This window comes from Cavia porcellus, unplaced genomic scaffold, assembly GCF_034190915.1.
Source record: "Cavia porcellus strain 051 isolate PalLab524CR breed Dunkin Hartley unplaced genomic scaffold, mCavPor4.1 scaffold_1, whole genome shotgun sequence".
Lineage (NCBI taxonomy): Eukaryota > Metazoa > Chordata > Mammalia > Rodentia > Caviidae > Cavia > Cavia porcellus.
In genome coordinates, this window is record NW_026947484.1 from 70278863 (window position 1) to 70297410 (window position 18548).

The window sequence follows — 18548 nt, forward strand, 5'->3', positions numbered from 1 at the left end:
TACTCGTATGGTGGTGTTGGGAAGCTGGACTTCTTTCTTCATTTGCTGGGCCTTCTCCTTAGCTTGGGCCATGAATCTGTGGCCTTTAGCAGAGGTAAGACCTTGGCAGGCAGGCTCCCTGCTGGTCCTCTTGGTCATCTGTCTACATGCCTGATTATGAGACATGCTTTGCTCCTTAACACTGGTCCCTTCAAGCCTGGTACTTTTGGACCCCTTCTATACCTTCCTGTCACCTGGGGGTCTCTGAAAGGCTTTTGGAGGTCTGCTCATTTGACACACTTTTCTCAATTCTAGGCTGCTCCTTTACAGGAGCAAACAAATTATCTTCCTTTTCAGCTCAGATCTTATTCTGCTGCTCCTGGACTCCCTACTTCTATTCATAGCATCTGTCATGGTTTATGTCGGTGGCTCCCGGGCTTCTTGCATTGGCATTGTGCATTTGTGATTGGTTCATTGTCTAGTTTGGATTGATGGTGTCAGTGCTATACCCATCTAGGGGTGGAGCCATCGTACAATGTAATGGCAGGAAGAAGGTGTCTTTCTCTCTCTTGCCGGTTTCTGCGTTGCTGTGAGCAGCCACCGTGAACTGCAGCCCCACTATGCCACCCAGCTGTGGAGCCAATTGAATATGGACTGAAACCTCCAAAAACTATAAGAAATAAACCTTTCCTTTCCCAACTTTGGGCGTTTTGTCTCGATGTTTTGTCTCGGTGACCAATAAAGAGTAACTAAGACAGCATCTCTAGGTTCCTCCATGGTACAGGCATTAGAGAGAAGACTTCACACAGACTTATGTTTGTATGATTTCTCTCTTCACCATTTCTGGAAATGTAGAAATCCTATAATTTCCTCTAGAGCAATTTACTTGCTATAATAAATATTAATACAGAGGACAAAGACCATATGGATTTTAATATCTCAACTCTGAATTTGTGTGGTCACTGGCAAGTTTTCTTAGTTTATATAGGTAGTGTGGGGGAGGCACTGGGTAAAAAACATGATGTAGTCCATGCGCCTCAGGACTTGTCTCCAGTTGGCAGAGGGTGCTTCTGAAACTTTGGGGTAGGTGTCACAGGCCTGGGTCCCAGTTATCAAAGATGGCTGCTCACCACACTGACCAGGTACACAATGTTCTGTGGCAGGGAATCAAAGGACTTGCTTGTAAGACCTAGGTTTAAATCTTTACTAGCTGTCACGACAGTTTTCTAATCTGTAAAATGGGCAATTTTTAAAGTATTTAAACACTTCCTGACATTTAATGATTACGGAAGTGGTTACTGACAGCAGTGATTGTTGAAGGGTATTGGAAATGTAAGCTGTTCTCTCTGATTTTCTCTCCTGGGAAGGGGGAAAGAATAATGGGTAAGATATATATTAAATTGCAAGCATATTCACTTACATGCAGTGGAATTACAAATAGAAGTCACTAAATTTACTTTCAGTTGGAAAGATTAAGTTTCTGACACCAAAGAAAATGAGTTCCATAAATCCATTTTTCACAAAAGGGTTAAAATATCTATAAATTCATATCTTGCTTTGATAATTAGATAATTTTCTTTAAAACAGCATGTAGTGATAATGCATCAGACATAAATGCAGGATTTATTGGTGAGAACTAATCGATTGTAATTAGTTTGATACCCGATTTGGTTTTATGTTTCTCTTTACATTTTACCTCCAAATTAAGGACTTTTTACCTTAACAGCTTATACAGCGTAATCTGTTAAACATTTCTAGGAAAAGAAATATGCCATTCCCTTTGAAAGTCATTCATTCCAATCATAAAATGCCACGGGCTTTCTCCTCTCCCCACTTTACCCTGCCCCCATTTAGAATTCTCCAAGGAAAAAAACGGTAGGAGATGAAAGTCCTTTAAGACTTCTCCCTTTAAGGAATGAGACTCTCTTTTCCCTAATTTAATTAAAATAAACATGACTTGAGAAAGAATAAGAAATACCTGCAGGTTTAATTCTAGTTTCTCTCCATCTGTCAGACCCATATTTTCTGAAATGACCTAGCAGCTGTGCTGCAAAGACACCCTACACTAATGTTCTCCTTTGTACATGCAAGGACTCAAGCTCAAGTAAATATTTCAGTGTTTTATTTATATCAAGTACGGTCTCCTTTGAAAGATCTCTGTTTTTCTTGGAAGAGTGATACCTTGACAACTGAAGTGAGTCGTCTGGTTACCTTGTTCACCTGTGTGGACATCTGGGAGAGTCTTGTGGTTTAGAACTAAATATCAAAAGTGGTGAGTCCTTTTCAGTGATTCAGCGTGGTCCATGATTATTGCTCTGCGGTCAAGCGAACATACATTTTATATGATCTTAACAAAAGGGACTATGAATTTTATATAATCTTATAAGGTGAAGCAGTTGTAATTTGATGATGATACATGGATACAAAGGGATGCTTTATTCATTCAACTATAAGGTATGATCAAAAATAATGTTTAAATTAAAAATATTATTGTAGTAAAATACACATCACCATCAATTTATCTGAAAATTCTCAAAATGCTCCCCCTTGCTTTGAACCACATTGCAACATTCTTGACAGTGTCTTTTACTGAAATAAGATTTTTAAAAATTTAAATATTCACTGTCTGTTTTTATCATCCCTGATATTTATTTGTTGAACACTTGTTAGTTTCTACTACTGAGAATCAATGCAGGACAGTTTATTTAGATACTATGTATCTTCCTTTCAAGTACATTAATGCTTAAAGTCCCCTTAATGGGATGAAATAACTACATTGGGAATTGAAATTACAAGGCTACAGTATGACTTCTTTAAAAGGGTATGAGAGAAGGCTGTGATAACACAGCCTCTTTGGAAGAGTCGACTTCTAACATGACCCAAGCAGGACAGAAAGGATTTTCTGGTTTATCTATAAAGCAACATTAGTGGGAAGAGCACAGGTGCCTCCAAAGAAGGCATGAAGGTGCAGAGCACCTGCAGAGAGACTGACAGTCGCACAAGTCAAAGGCGGTTAAATTGTGATATTTGTCATCGTTGTTATTAACCTAGCCAGGAATTTTTGCAGTCTTTACTCTGGAGTATACAAATAGCCACACACAAAAACAATTCCTAGTGTAGCCAGAAAACAGCTGCAGCATTTAAATTTCTTGATAATCCTAATAACTCATTAAAAAACATTGAATCACCTCCACCAAAATACAACTATTTTCATATAAAAGGTGTCTGAGATCGTTTTCAGGAAGATGCTACAATCTAGTCACACAGGAGTGTCTTGTAGCAAGAGATACATGAGTCCTGAGATTGAGGAGCACGGGCACTTCTTTGGTCATATATGAGCAGTGGAAAATAAATATAGAAAAGAACATTAACACTAATCAAGGTTGGCTTTGAGAGTGCAGTTCTGAGCTAAAGCATTTGCAAGAAATTATTTACATAGTGAGGGAGGGTTCAAAGTTTTAGAGCAAGATGGGTCAGAAGACTTAAAATTTCTAGAGTTCGCGAGACAGCCTTGGTAGTGATGTTTAAAATAGGTTATTTGGGGGAGGAACAGGAAATAAGGAAGTCAGTATAACGCTACCAATGCAATTGAGGGGAGTGGTAGAGACAAGGTAACCTAACCGTGATATGGAAAACTGACAGTCAATTACAAAACAGGATATATGAGAACCCAAAAATGGCTATTAAATTCCATTTCAAACCACTAAATCTGAGGCAGGCAAGTCATTATAACAATCTGTCTTGCTAAGTATGAACAATTTAAAAATTCATTTATCTTACTAAAGAGGATGAATTTACAATAAAACTTTAGATGTATTTAATAATGTTTGATCAAAGTTTTAGGTATGTTTATATATTTACATATTTTTATCAGCAGTTTACTCCACTACTCAATATTTTTAGCATTAGAGACTTAGAATTACAGGAAGTAGAATATTTTTCAATTAATAAAAAGCAATGTACTTTGGCAGAGAGAAAGAGATTCATAAGCTTTGCAGGAACAAAATATATTTCATTTGAATAAAATTGAATGAGGAAAATAAAATGAAAAAACAAGTTTAAGAAAAAAGAAAAAGTAACATTCCAAATATTAAAGTGTAGCTTGCTCATGTGTCTTTAAAATCATCTGATGGAGTGTATAGAATTGTATTTATGTAGCTTCCATTGGATATATTTAAAAATGATAGGATTTTTATTTTAAAATATCAGTATGTACTGTATGTTGAAAAAAGCACATGATTTCAACTATTATAACTTACAATGAAAATGTTATATACCATAGAAAATGGTGGAGTATATCATTATTCAGTTATTTTAGGGAATATGTGAGATTAATAAAAAATTACGATGACTACTCCAACATATTTTTGATTCCAGCCATTCTGGCATCATTCCTTCAAATGTTGCTCTTCTGAATTTGTTTCTTCTTACTACTTTTCTCTCTGCTTGAACAACTTCTCAGTGTGTCTGTGGCATAGAGCTTGTGACTGGCAGGGTTTTTACATATATTCTTAACTTACTGCACTGTGGTGCCCAGGAGTACTCTCAGTGAAACACTGGAAACCTTTCACATCTTATCTTGGGTCAAAATCCCAATCTATTTCTGCCCAAGTGTGTGACTTTCAACAAGTCATCAACTTCTCCAGGGCCATCTGTGAACAATGATGTAATCACAGTCCCGGTTAATTGTAGTCATGTCTACAGGTTACACTGGCACACAGAAAGATGTCAGTGAGGTTCTCTGTGTAACAGAGTTCTACACACTCTTTAGATGCTCTGGAGCAAACAGTGGTTGTTTTCAGAACAACTGACACCTTCAATAAGCAGGTAATTGAAGGAGTTATAACGCTGTTTTACTCACCTTTTAAGCAAAAGAAGCCTTTCACTTAGTAACTAAACAGTGCAATGACATTAAACTGTTAGAGTAGTATTTTTTATGTATTTTGATGTCCAGCAACACTTTTAAATATCTTTTTTTTGTTACTGGAGTACTTCTCTACTTGTGTCCCTAAGGTAGTAGGAGCATGTACCAGCTGGATTAAGTAACATCATCTTGACTCTGCAAATCAGGTATATGTCTTCAAGACTTTGAAGAGAGGCTAGAAATGTGAATCCATTTTCCAAGTGACGGTTTAACAGAGGCAAGAAATATTCTTGGATGACAGCAGCCTTTGGTATAGATGTGCTGCTGATGTCGGTGAACACAGTAATGGGAGTGGAGTCCCATTCCTGTTGGCCACACAGACTTTAGCACCTAGTTCACAGTGGCAGAAGTAGCAGTTGACATACAAGTCACCTTTGGATAAACTGGTATATTATTCCTGCAAGACTGGCACCTACCTGGAACTCCTATGTTGTCAGCCTGTCATATCCTTTTCAACAGATTTCTTTGCTTAACTGGCCTATTACTTCCATGATTGAAGCAAACATGCAGTGGATAGCTTTACAGTGCTGGCACTTAAAGACACAGTTTTTAGATGTCTAGGAGTAGTCATAGCTTATGTAATCTCCATCTTCTGCAGACTGTTCTAGAATCTTTTATAACCTGCTCTTTCTGCATAGTGCCATCTTATTTGGCATCTGCAATGCTCTAGGTTTTGGTCTTTTAAATTGGGAGGTCTCATAAATCATGGTTACATTCATTTTGGGGAATTGGTACATATATGTATCATGTCTTCCTCATTTCCAACCTCTTTCTACCCCTTTTCCCCATCTCCTGAGTTTCTACTCTATCTCCAAGTCTACTTTTTTGTTTCCTACAGTCTGTCCTTTGTTAACTCTTTATTTACGTTTTGGGTTTCTCATAAGGGAAACCATGTGATAGGTAACTTTCTGTGTATGACTTATTTCATTAAAATTATGGTTTCAAGTCTTATCCATTTTCCTGACCATGAAATGATCTCATTCTTCTTTAAGCCCAATTAGTGGTTTTTCATCTTTTTCATTTTCTCTCCCTTTCTCTCTGCCTCTCTTTGTCTCTCACACATTTTCTTTGATCTGTTTGTCTGTTGGTGGGGATCTAGGCTAGTTCCAGAGCTTAGATATTGTGAGTTGTGTTGCTATCAACAGGGGTATATGTGTAACACTATAGTATGATATTTTTAAGTCTTTGGGGAATATACCTATACTGGCTCAAATTGACTTCCTATTTTTAGTTTTAATTTGCCACTGGCTAAGTATGAGCCATTCTTACCATAGCAACGCCATGCTATGGGAGTGAACTGGAGATACTGGAATAAATTGGAGTAACTAGTGAGAGAATATTACTTGAAAAATCTAATTTACCTATTTTTATTCCTCAGTTGTTACCCAACCTCCACCTTTGCCATCAATCTAGAGTTGAGATTTGTTTTTTTAAGAGCTAATCAAAATTATGGGCTTGAAACAGCAATGAATAATTGCTGTACCTTCATTTCATAGTAAGATATATTATAACAGAGAATGTGAGCCTCTTACACGAGATGTATCCAAAAATTCCTCCATCCTTGCAAACTTTGTGAAATGAAATTTGCAGACAAAATACTCAGTGTTTTGATATGCCTATAGAAAATTGATGATGTGTAAGCAATACTACAAATGAAAAAATAGCATCTTATTTGCATTTACTTTAATAAATGTTTTTCTTGGCACTATCTTTTTGACCCCTTATAGTTTGCTGATTGACCAGAATATTGCTAGTGTCATGCAATAAATATGTAACTTTTATAGATACTCTTTCAATTACAGTGATAAGTATAATTTATTTTTATTTAAACTTGCTGTGATACCAATTAGAAAGCAAACACATTGCAGTCTATTTGAGAAAGATGAGTACAAAGTAAATAAGCCTGGTGTCTTAGAGGGTTTCATATTTTATCTGTAAATATACAAAGTTTTGAACTTGGATATTACATTAACCTTAGACATACTAGTAATCAAGTGTGGCAAGACAGCTGCTTCCTGATTACATATCTGAGAAGATAAGTGTGGTATTTATGCCAATCAAAGTCAATTTCAATTCACTTGTTGACTAGTCCCAAGTTTAATGGAGGGTTCTACAAACAGAATAAGCTGAAGAGATGTCAGTTAAAAATGAAAAAGAAAAATATTTACCCCCCAGGCATCTTCAGGCTGAAGATGCACAAGTCCCTCAATACATCTGTTAAATGCAAGAAAGGATGGAAAAGCTTGGCAGTTTATGAATGTGACATAACTTATGTAAGAATTATCCAGTCTAAAAGAAGATTTTTTTAAAAAAAATTATAAAATCAATGTCACAACATTACAGGAAGTTTGGCAAGTAGAAGGGAAGATATCAGTCATAACCCTGATTGTTAAACAGTTTAAGCCAAAGGCAAAGTTTGTGGGCACTCCTTTTGTTTTTTTAATCAGATGAGATTTTCCATTGTTGGAATCATAATGTATGCCTAGCTACTTGGTTCCACCTTGACAAGGTCAGTTTAAGAAAGATTTTTTGTCACACTAGATTGACATACTGAAGTTGTTTAATTTTCAATCAAGACAGATACACTACATTTTAGCATTCTATCTTCATGTGTGGTTTATTTTTACCATTTTGTAAAAAAAAAAAAATTAAGGTGTTTTAATGAATGTCTTGTGTTCCTTGAGTTGTCCATGGGGGAGGGGTAATTTCTTCAATATAAATTTCCAGATTATGTAATGCCATTTTAAAAATTGATGACTGTGAAAGATGACTTACAAGGGACAGTAAAAATAATAACTGATTTTCAATGGAATGAAGTGCTGCCTTTAAGTAACTGAAACTACTAGTGAAAGGTTACGTAAATCCTAAAATAAACAGAATAATCAGGACTGCTTCCTAAAAGTGGATGGTTGTCCCCATTTGCGAGTCTATGATTTTAGGCTTGTCATGGGTCCTAGAAGTTCCATTTTTAGTAAGTTCCCGGTTCTCAGAATTATACTTTAAGAGCTACTGTTCTAAAACCTTCATTTCATCAAATGTAAAAAGGAAATGGGAAACTCATTTTAAGCATCCTAATAGACCAATTACTTTTGCTATCCATTTGTGTAGGATTTCTTTTTCTGAAACAATTATCCGAATGTAAACCTATTTATTTCCCACATTATTTATTTATGGTATTGGGACTCAAACTCATAATCTTCTGTTTGCCAGGCAGCTGCTTGTGCTGAACTAAATCTTCAGCTGTGTAGGATTTCTTTTTCTATTTCTTTTTAAAAAAAAATACTAAGTGTCTAAGTGGCATTTAGCTGATTTATGCTTTTAATTGTATTCAAGTTAAAAAGAAAATTCATGAGTCTAGTACATTCACTTGTTCATTTTTTATTACCTCTGAAGAATCTGGATTGTTTCCTTTTGTTTTCTCAATTATTACTGGTTTGCTGTATATGCTGTTTATTTAGATTTCCCTTTTAATGTGGGAGATCTGCTGTGTGTTTTTTCACTCTTGTGACGGTCACTACCCCGTCGTCCCTGTTGGCTTAACGGGGTGCAAATCATTCTGTAAGTTGTGCGCAGTAGACTACTCCCTCAACTGGGCTCCCTGTTTTCCCAGCCTTATGCTCTAATACCCTGCTCCTCCAGCCTCACAAAACCCTTGACTTCTCCACTTCTACCTCAGCACCGAGCAGGGCGTCAAGGTGGGTTCTCCGCGCTCCCGGCTTCCCAGGTCTGGGCTTAGCAGACACAGCACTGCCCGCAGGCACGCCGGGCCCTCTGGAACCTGAGCTTTGCACAGGTAGCACCGCTCCTTCCTTGAAGAAAGAAGGCGGATTCGCCTGTTATTCAGCTCTTCCTGGGTTCTGAGGTTAAATGAATAGTTTGCTATACCAAGGGGAGGTGTACTCTGCAGTATCCGAGAAGATGCCAACATATTTGCTTGTGCATTTAGAGGGTTCCTAAATGAGTATAAGGTTCGTGTGTGTGTGTGTGTGTGTGTGTGTGTGTGTGTGTGTGTTTAAAGCTCGAATGGAAGGTTGCTAACTATACCATCTGCGTTTCCTGTCCTCAATCCTGTAAAACGGGCGCTGTTTGGATCATTGAGTGTAAGGTGTCAGAGTCTGAAAAGTGGAAATTTACGTGATTCTAGTTTTGGAGATTTTTCTATCATTTGAGCACAAAACCTGTATCAGTGTACCAAATGTAATCAATAAATCCAATCCTGGGTGGGGGTCGGGCGGGAGTGAAGTAGAGAAGCCAATTATGGCATTGCAAGTTTTCTAAGTACTTTATAGTATAGCAACTACTTTTAAAAGTGTCAACACAAACACTGTGTTAAAACTCCAGTTGGTATCTCTTTTGGAATTTTGCACATTTTCTCATCTTTGTCCATCTATTTTGGCTTTTGTGACAGGATTTCTGACTGAGGCTGGCCTTGCACTGGCATTACAGGGACGCTCCGCCACACCTGGCTACATGGCTACATTTACTTTTTCAAGTATTTTAAAAAAGAAAAACTAATTCTTGATTGCAGTATTCCCTCTGTTCCCTCCTTGCTTCTCTCTTTCTCTCCACTTCTCTCTCCCTCTTTCCTCTTCTCCTTTCCCCCTTCCTCTCCCTCTCCCTCCCTACCACTTCCCTTTCTGTTTTCTCTTCCCTTCCTCACCCCTCCAGGCCTGTGTGCAAAGGCACAAAATCTCAGTCTTTCCCACATGCTTGTAAGATAACGTATGGACATTCCAGAAAAACAAAACAAACAAATGGTAACACTACTTTACATAGAGGTAACTGTCTTCCTGAATACATAGATTTACAGGAAAAAAATCCACAGAAATGTGAATGCTTTTCTGAAAAAAAAAAATAGAAAAGAGAAGGGAGGAGAAAGGAAAGGAGAAAGAAGCAGGAAGCTCTTCTTACATGCTTGTTTACATTTGGGGAGAAGCTCACTTTTAAAAACTGCTGAAATTTTTCTGGCCCTAGTCTCTTTATTTGTTTTAAATTTTATTTTAAAGCTAATAAAACCCAACAAAACAAAACAGATTAGAGCCAATCAAAACAAAGCAGTGAAATTGGTACGGAATTTTGAAGCAGGAGAATAGGGAAACAATAATGACCACCAGAGTATATCTTATGATCTTCTCAGTAGTTGTCCATTCCATCAGATAGAGCAAAATCAAAGGAAAACAAATCATTGCTGAGACACAATACCCCACACTCACAAGTGGAAGGAGTGAAGGTTTACTTTAGCTCGCTGACTGGGGATTCAGTACTTGCCTGGTACAGTCCAGGGTAGTGACAGCATGGCAGAAATGTGTGGTGGAGGAGTCCTTCCCAGAGGCTTGCAAGCAGATCCCGGAAACAGACACACTGGATAGGGGCCTTGTAGAGCACAAGTCATGCCACCAAGACCACCTAGGCACACCCAGGAGCAACCACTGCTGTGAAGAGCAACCATGGTGTTTTTTTCTTTTTCTTCTGGTTTTACTTTTTAACTCTTTTCACAACTGTAAAGTAACATATACCTCTAAGGAATTTATGCATGGTTAGGGAACTTTCCATTTTCAAATGATTAATGTACTTACATGGTAACAGGATGAATTACAATTAATTGTGGTTCGACTACAATAATAGTGGAAAATATCGAAATTTGAACCTTCCAGAAAAATAAAAAACATTGTTCTTAGTGTAATATCTTCACAAAACTATCCCCTCAAAACCCCAACGAAGTGGAATTATAGTTAACATGCTCTGTAGGATTTCCATAAATCCTTTTGACTACTTGCCATATTCATACCCATAGTTGGCCCTGTAGCTTTCGCAAATCCTCTCTCACATTTCAAGTGACATGACGTCCTCTGCTTGAACTCCATCTACAGCCTACACACATTCTAGCTTTGGAAACAACAGCCACCTGTTCTATTCTTCCCTAGATCTGAAAATCTAGTTCCTTATTATATACCTCAACAATGCAAGAAAATTTAGCCAACTCTAAATTTATAATGTGAATCAAAGGAGACAGTATACCAAGGTAAGATCTCAAATTTGGATTTTTATTTTTACCTATTCACACAGCATTTGTGAAGGGTGGAACAAGTTTGTTCCTATTCACTTGAACTGTGAAAAGTATTATCAAATTGAGAAAGAATGGGGACTCTGGCATTTTTTTTTATTGAAGTAGCAAATGGCCAGTGGAAATTTTAATCATCTTCTCTGTCTATGGCCGTTGAGAAGAAACTTATGACTCCTTCCAGAACAAAAGGTAAATATATACACACACAAGTACCTCTTATGGGAATAAAGGTTACAGTCCAGACTATTTTCTTTTTCCTCAGTAATATGTTCCAGTTCTCATAGCTAGGTTTCTCTGAAAAACAACCAGAAAACAAAACACACTGAAACCTTTACATGACTTGTCAGATTAACTAAATTTCTTAATATTGCACTTTCCTGTAGATTATATGAAGAGAGTAGAAGGCAGGAAATCTCTTTTGACACATTAATAAAATGATTACCTCTATTCGACTCATGATTTGTCACCAGAATTGTATTCTTTGTTAGATTAGCTCCCGAGTATTATGATTTGGCCTGCTTTGGGTTGCTGTCAAAGCATGAAGTATTCTTACTAAATTTATTTTAAAAAATTTGTCTCATATGAAGCAGAAAGGAAAGCATATAATGTATATATATTAAAAAGATTGTTCAAAATGTAAGAACTATCACATCTACCTGCATACTGGAATTGCCCTTAAAAAGATCTAAAATATTATATTTCCTATTTTGTCCGCGTCACTTCAGAAATATAAAATTCACACATTCTTTTTCATTTCTATGCTTTAAGGTGATTATATGCAAATCTCATTTAAGAGGTGGCATAAGGCATATTGGAATATCAGATAGGAATGTGCCTGTCATCCAAATCCTTTTTTTTTTTTTTTTTTTTTTTTGTCATTGTTGCCCTGATACAACCTCCATCACGGAGAAGTGAAATAGACTTACCAAAGAAAATGAGAACTTGAAAGTGTTTAAATGAACATCCAATGGGAACAGTTAATGCTGGTTTTCTAACTAGTAGTCACTCTATTCTTATTAGTGAATAGAACACCAGTTGTGTCAAGCAGATCAGGGAATCCAAAGTGTGTTCCCAGGAGGTCAACTTCTCTATCCTAAGGGAATCAATCATAGCTGACCCGGGCAGAAATGTAATCCTGTTCTCCTAAAGTAGTGATTGGGATAGAGATGGCTGCATGGAGAATTCTGTGGAGTCCTCTAATGAAGCTATAGAGTGGCTTGAGAGACTTTGGGGATGTTTTTTCCTCTGTTGAAAAGAGAGGGACATGTAAGAAAGATGGGTCTTCCCCTGCTTTTTCATCCTTGGACATTATCACGTGAATATGTGTTGCTTGGAAGGGTGGTGATTATTGGTTAGCATAAAACAACAAATTGGATGTTAGATGCCTACTTGCTGGGTATGGCTGTAGAGAAAGTAGACTCTGCCAGGGTCCTAATGGTGTATTCCCCTGAATAAGCTTGCCACAACCTAGCTTTGGTTTTGTTACGTGAGTCATTGTATTGGTTACTGAAGATACTACTGTTTTTTTCCATTACTCTGAGCTAAAATATCCTTATCAATTTATAATTCCCCTACCTTTTTTCACCTATTGGTTCATTTTAAATGGTAGAACAAATAGCTCCATGATGCAGCAGGACTTACATACCGTTAGTCCACTTCTTTGTTGATTTAACAATCTTTCACCATAATAACAACTGTGTCTTATAACATGTGCTCACAAAACACATCTATCACTGTGTGTACTACGTGCCTATGTTATTTCACAAAGAAAAACACTTTCACAAAGAAAAAAAAAGAAAACGTTATTCTAAATTTGTATAATACAGCTTGAGCAACCTTCACGTAAAATCCAAAATATGAAATGCTCCAAAATCCAAAAATATTTTGCTTTCCTACATGCCAGTACCTGGGGAAAATTTCACACTTGATCTCATGTGATATATTATGCGAAAACATGGATGAACTAAAAATACTGTGTAAAATTACCTTTAGGCTATGTTCACAAGGTATATATAATATTCATTAATGAATTTTATGTTTACATTTGGGTTTTACCTTCAAGATTTTACATTATGTATAAGAACATATTCCCAAATCTGAAAAAAGAAATGGGGATTCCAAAGTACTTTTGCTGAAAAGAATTCCAAATAAATGAAAATCCACTTGTATCACTAGCACTTTGGTCCTTACACATAATTTATCATTGTGATATTCTGGCTGAATGTTTTAATCAATTATGGATAGTATCCTATTGAACTTTTTACTTATTCCTTAACACGATTGATTTACTCATCTTAGAAACTTTTTTCTTTCACCTATTTAACTCCCTCTTTCCACTTTGTGAAGCACCATTTATTACAAAAATCAAACATCTGTATTTCTGCTCAACTGTGTTTATCTTTTCTTTTCTACATTTATTTCTAAACAATTCATCTGTATTTAAGAGCCTCTACATGTGATAAAATTTCTTTTTCCTCCTCTTTTGGGTATTTTAAAGGAGATACAGTAGCCCCAAATTTTTACTTGTTGATATTTACAAGTGTACTTCTAAGGCTTTTTTTTTTTTCTTTTTAAGGCAAACGTAATACCATTTTCATTCTTAACACTGAAACTGATTCCATATTTAGTCTAGATTAAATTTTGTGGATTGTCTCACACATGTGATTTGCTATGGAATTTGGGAGCTAAATTGTACAGATAATACCCACAAACTGTCAGTGATCATACTGGACATGGTTGAAATTGCTGCTTGCTTCTTAACAGAGCATCTTATGTTTATGACACCATCATTTTTATTTGCCTTTGTTTTTTCCCCTGCCTTCATGTCTTTGAAAAGAGTTTGTATAATTTGTTGTAATACCCACGTTCTTTAAATGTCTGTTCTTTTATTGTTAGGCCTGCAGCTCTAGTTGGATGTGGAATGTTTGCTAAAGGCCTCAGCTTGGTGTACTGGGAAGCGTTGGGAAGCCTAAGAAGTATAGCCTGATCCGAGGTCTTGCAGTGACTGGAGGTATAACCTTGAGGTGCATAACCCTACAGATTCCTCATCCCTTTCTGTCTTTTTCTCATGTCTCCCTCAGGAGGTGAGTGATTTTGCCACCCACGGCTGCCATGATTGTGCTGCCTTGCCAGGACCGTATATATCCTTAAAACCAGTAGAGCTAATTGGTCACGCACGGAGAGCCCCAATGCAAAGCCTTTGCTCTTTATAAATTATCTCAGGCATTTGTTATAGTAATGGAAATATGAAACCCTCCTGTTGACTGTTTTCTTATTGTGATTTGTTATTTTGGACTCTGAATTCAACTTTAAGGAGCAGAATGTTTGCAGTGGATGTCCTTTGTACTCTACGAGTTGCCCTACAAGGAGGCCTTGGCTTCTGCAGGTTTTATCTGTTAGAGGTTAGCTTTGTAGTAATTCCTTTGCTTAGAATTTCTACAGTAGGAGTAGAGTTCATTCAGACTCATATGTGCTATGTGAAGTGTGGGAGCTGTGTCAGAAATACAGAATTTTGAACCCTACTCAGTCAGAACCTGGATTTTAACAAAAGCCCAGGTGGTTTGTTTCTAGTTTGAGCTTCACAGCCAGGGTACCTTCTTGGCTTTCTAATTGCTAACAGATAAATCTATTTTTATCTATGTTTTGGAGAAGAAAGAAACATTCATCTTCCTTCTTCAAGGAGATAGTTTTCAATTCCCTATTTCAGACCCAGAGCTGGCCTTTGCAATCCCGCCTGTCCTGCTTCTGGCACACAGCCAGCCTGTGCTAGGCCCATTTTTCCTGAGGTGAGGCTTGTGCCTCAGGCCCCTGTGGTTCAGACCCTGGGCTTTGCCACAGGGAACAGTCTGACTTGGTATTTTCTCTTCATTCAAGCGCCTTTCTTTATAAAAAGATTCTCTGGCTATTTTTCTTAAATGATGTTTTTATTTTTATTTTTTTAGCACATGGTGCTTTTAACATGCAAAGGAGATTTTTCTTGCCATTGCAGAGTGCTCTGTTAATGGAATTTAGATTCTAGAGCATTTAGATCAGTGAAAGTGTGGAAAGTAGAAAGAGAAAGAAAAGATACTAGAAAAAGATCAGCATTATTTAATTTTGATTAAGTTATGGAGTAATATAGGTTTATGATGGCAAAATTAAAGTGCATAGAAGTATATTAAAATTAACAGGAAAGTGAGAGAAGAAATGAAAAGAAATTTGACTAAACTGGCAAAATTAGTGAAATATAAAAAATAAAATGTGTTGAATAGTAAATAAATATGTTAAGTGACAAATCAGATGGAGTGAAAATACCTAGTATATTAGGTAGCTCATTACACTTCAGTAGTTTTCTATATCAAATAAATAATTAGAATAAAATGAAAACTAAAATATATATTATTTGTGAAGAAAGACTTTCTCACAAAGTGGCAGCGAAAGAAATGTTTTTCAAAAATGAGAAAGATAAAACAGGCAAACGTAAAGGTAAAAGAAAGCCAAAAAGAAAGTGAGAGAAGAACTCGGGCAAAGCAGAGCTCCAGGTCAGAGTCAGTAGGAGACTGCTGACTTGCTTCAGGCAGCCTAGGGGTTAGCTCAGCTGAGGGATGGTGCACCGGCACGGATCTTTGCTTTACTTATCTTCCCTGAGCACTGTGGGAAGTGCTGGAGGCTGTTTGACTGCTTTCTTGTGTCTGGTGAGCAGGCAGGAATGGTGCCAGATTGTTTAAACCTGGGTAGCCATGGCAGAGGGAAATTCTCTTCCAAAAGCACCAAGTAGTGGTCACTCCATGCAGGTGATAGTCCTCTTAATTTCATGGGGACCTAGGAGCCTGGGGGAGAAGGGACGTGCTGTGTATGCTCCTGCCTCTTAGAACTGTCCTTAATTTAAGGTGCTTGACATTCTCTCATTCTATCTGATAGAATCTTTCAGCCAATTCATCACCTTCTCATTAGCATTTCAAACAGAAGACATAATGCAATAAAATTAGATGACATGAACACACAGCAAGTATTTTGGTTGTAATCAATAATATAAACTCAGTTTCTAAAGTAATTCTTTATTAAAGACAGCCCATTTTTTACAAACAAAATCCAACAAGTATATTTTAGAAATGAAATTTCACATCATTACAAGAAACTGCAATGTACTTTTCTCAGTTTGTGAATAATCAAATTAAAAAATCTAGGAAGACAGATCAAAGATTCTATTTATAGAAAATTGAGGAATGGATTAAAAATATCATTTTAAGCAATTCTTATCTCAAGAAATTAAAATCAAAATAAGATACCTAGAAAGCTAAATGATGAAAGTCCATGCATGCATCAGGGAAAACTCCTCAAAGTGGAGCCCAGCTGTTCCCACAGTGTGTATAAGGGTTCAGCTTGACTCGACTGCAGTCTCTTGCATAGGAATTGCCGGGACTGCTCCTGATCAGTTTTCTACACATAGTAGTTTTCCAGCATAATAAAAAGAAGCCCAACCATTGTAATGGAAGATGGAGCTTTGTAATTGCACCCTGCTGCCCTCAGTGTCAGGAATGTGTCTGGTGATTCGACATTAGTTTGAGATGAAACAGGTACATTCTGGGCTAAGATGAGGTCACTCCTCATCTTATATTACTAATAATAATGTAAGCCTTTCCTTTTGACTCAGATTTCAGGAATCCATTGGTCTTGAAATCAGTAAGTACCTGGTACCTACCTGCTGGAGTCTTGCATCTCACTGCTTTCGATTTTTCAGTCTCAACACACCTTCCAGCAGGTTCTTCGGCGCTGGGACTAGGTTGTTTTGTGTTTTAAAAGCTATATTATTAAGGCCCAAATAATAGAAATCAATTAATTATATCTAAATCTATATGCTAAAAGTATTTAGGGAAGAGAAATCAACGAATTAAAATAAAGGAAGAAAACTATTATTTTGTTAATCCCAGAACCAATTGCTATGGAAGTGTAGAAAATAAAATGATTGGCTTTAGGTGACCAAAGAAAAAAGAATAGCAGGTATTATTATGAAATGATAAACATGGTGTAAGAAAGTACTTTTGTTAACTATGTAAATACATTTTTAAAAAATGAGAGAAACAGTGGAGTATATTGATGAAAATGAAATGATTACTTTCCTAAAATTGTTGAATTGAGTTTAATGTTTATTCTTCACCAAAACATTTAACAAAGTGGAATAAATAGACAGTGAATATGCATACATGTGCATGCTCATGAATGTCTGTATTCAACATCAAGTTCACACTTAAGCACTAGGATAATTCCTATTAAGTCAAGAATGCAGCTTTGCAGTGAGTGGTGAATTTGCTAATATGGATAAATTACCCAGCTGACATGATAATGTGGCAGCCTTTTTTTAAACCTATGTTAGAGGAACTATGGGCTCTAGGGGAATGGTGAATTTCTAGAAGAAATTCTAGAGCAAAATGTAAACTCAGTTTGAATTCTGGAGAAGCAGACAAATGCTGAAGCCCCAAATTTGCCATCACCTGGAATGAATTTTTCAATTTCAGGTCAGATTATTTGCAGTTTATATTAAAGGGTTAAGGAGCCAGTGACCCAAAGCCTGTCCTACAGTGATTATTTTTGAAGATTATCTATATACATAAAGCCGTGGTTAGAAAAAGCTGTAGTAGCCAGGTGAGGTATTGGTAAAACCATGATGTTCTTTGTGCCTTGTCATTTATGGATGATGACACAGATCGCTTTGATCTTGATCATGCCAGGGAGATGGGATGGTAAAAGGACAACACAAAAGCGCCTGAAAAACCACAGCTCTTCATCAGCTCTTTTCAAAGTTTTAGGCTGGACATACAAACCAGGGTCCAGGGAACCTCAAAAAACCTCAAACTCTGAATTTAAATTTTCTGAGGGAAACAAATGTTAGTATTTTGTTTTGTTTTGTGGTGCTGGGGAATGGACTCTAAAAACAATTTTTTAGTGAATGAATTTTCTTATGATGATAACATAGTATGTTAGAAAAATAGATTTTGGGAACAGAAACAGTAAAAATTAAATAGTCCTAAAGACCTTAGACTTTGGATATTGGAATTAGCTAATTGAAACTATAAAAAATTGTTTAATGTGTTTAAAGAAATAAATTAAAATTGGAAATACCTATGAAGAACAGAAATGTTTAAAAAGCTAATTTATTGAATAGATGCTTTGATAAAAAATAGAATTTCCTGAAATAATGTTTGTGATATCTGAAATAAAAATGTAATTGTCCGGTGAAAATGCCTGGGATAACAAGTCTCTGCAGTTAATGTTTTTTTAAATTTTATTTTTGAGTATTGTAATCAAACTACTTGTATAAATAAATTTATAAATCAATTCTGTGATTTACATAGAAATACAGAGGACATAAGTGATCCTGGAAAAATTTGTTATCGTAAGGAAAAATAATAATTGGGCTTCTACCTCACACCATTTATAAAAAGCATTTCAAATAGGTCACACATATAAATGTGAAAAGCAAAACTAAAGCTTTTACTTTAATATAGTACCCAGTAAGTTGAAATTAAAGGAAAGATTTCTCAAGCAGTACACTAAAGAGTACTGACTATAAAATAAAATATTTTTAGCTGGACTTAATCAGTT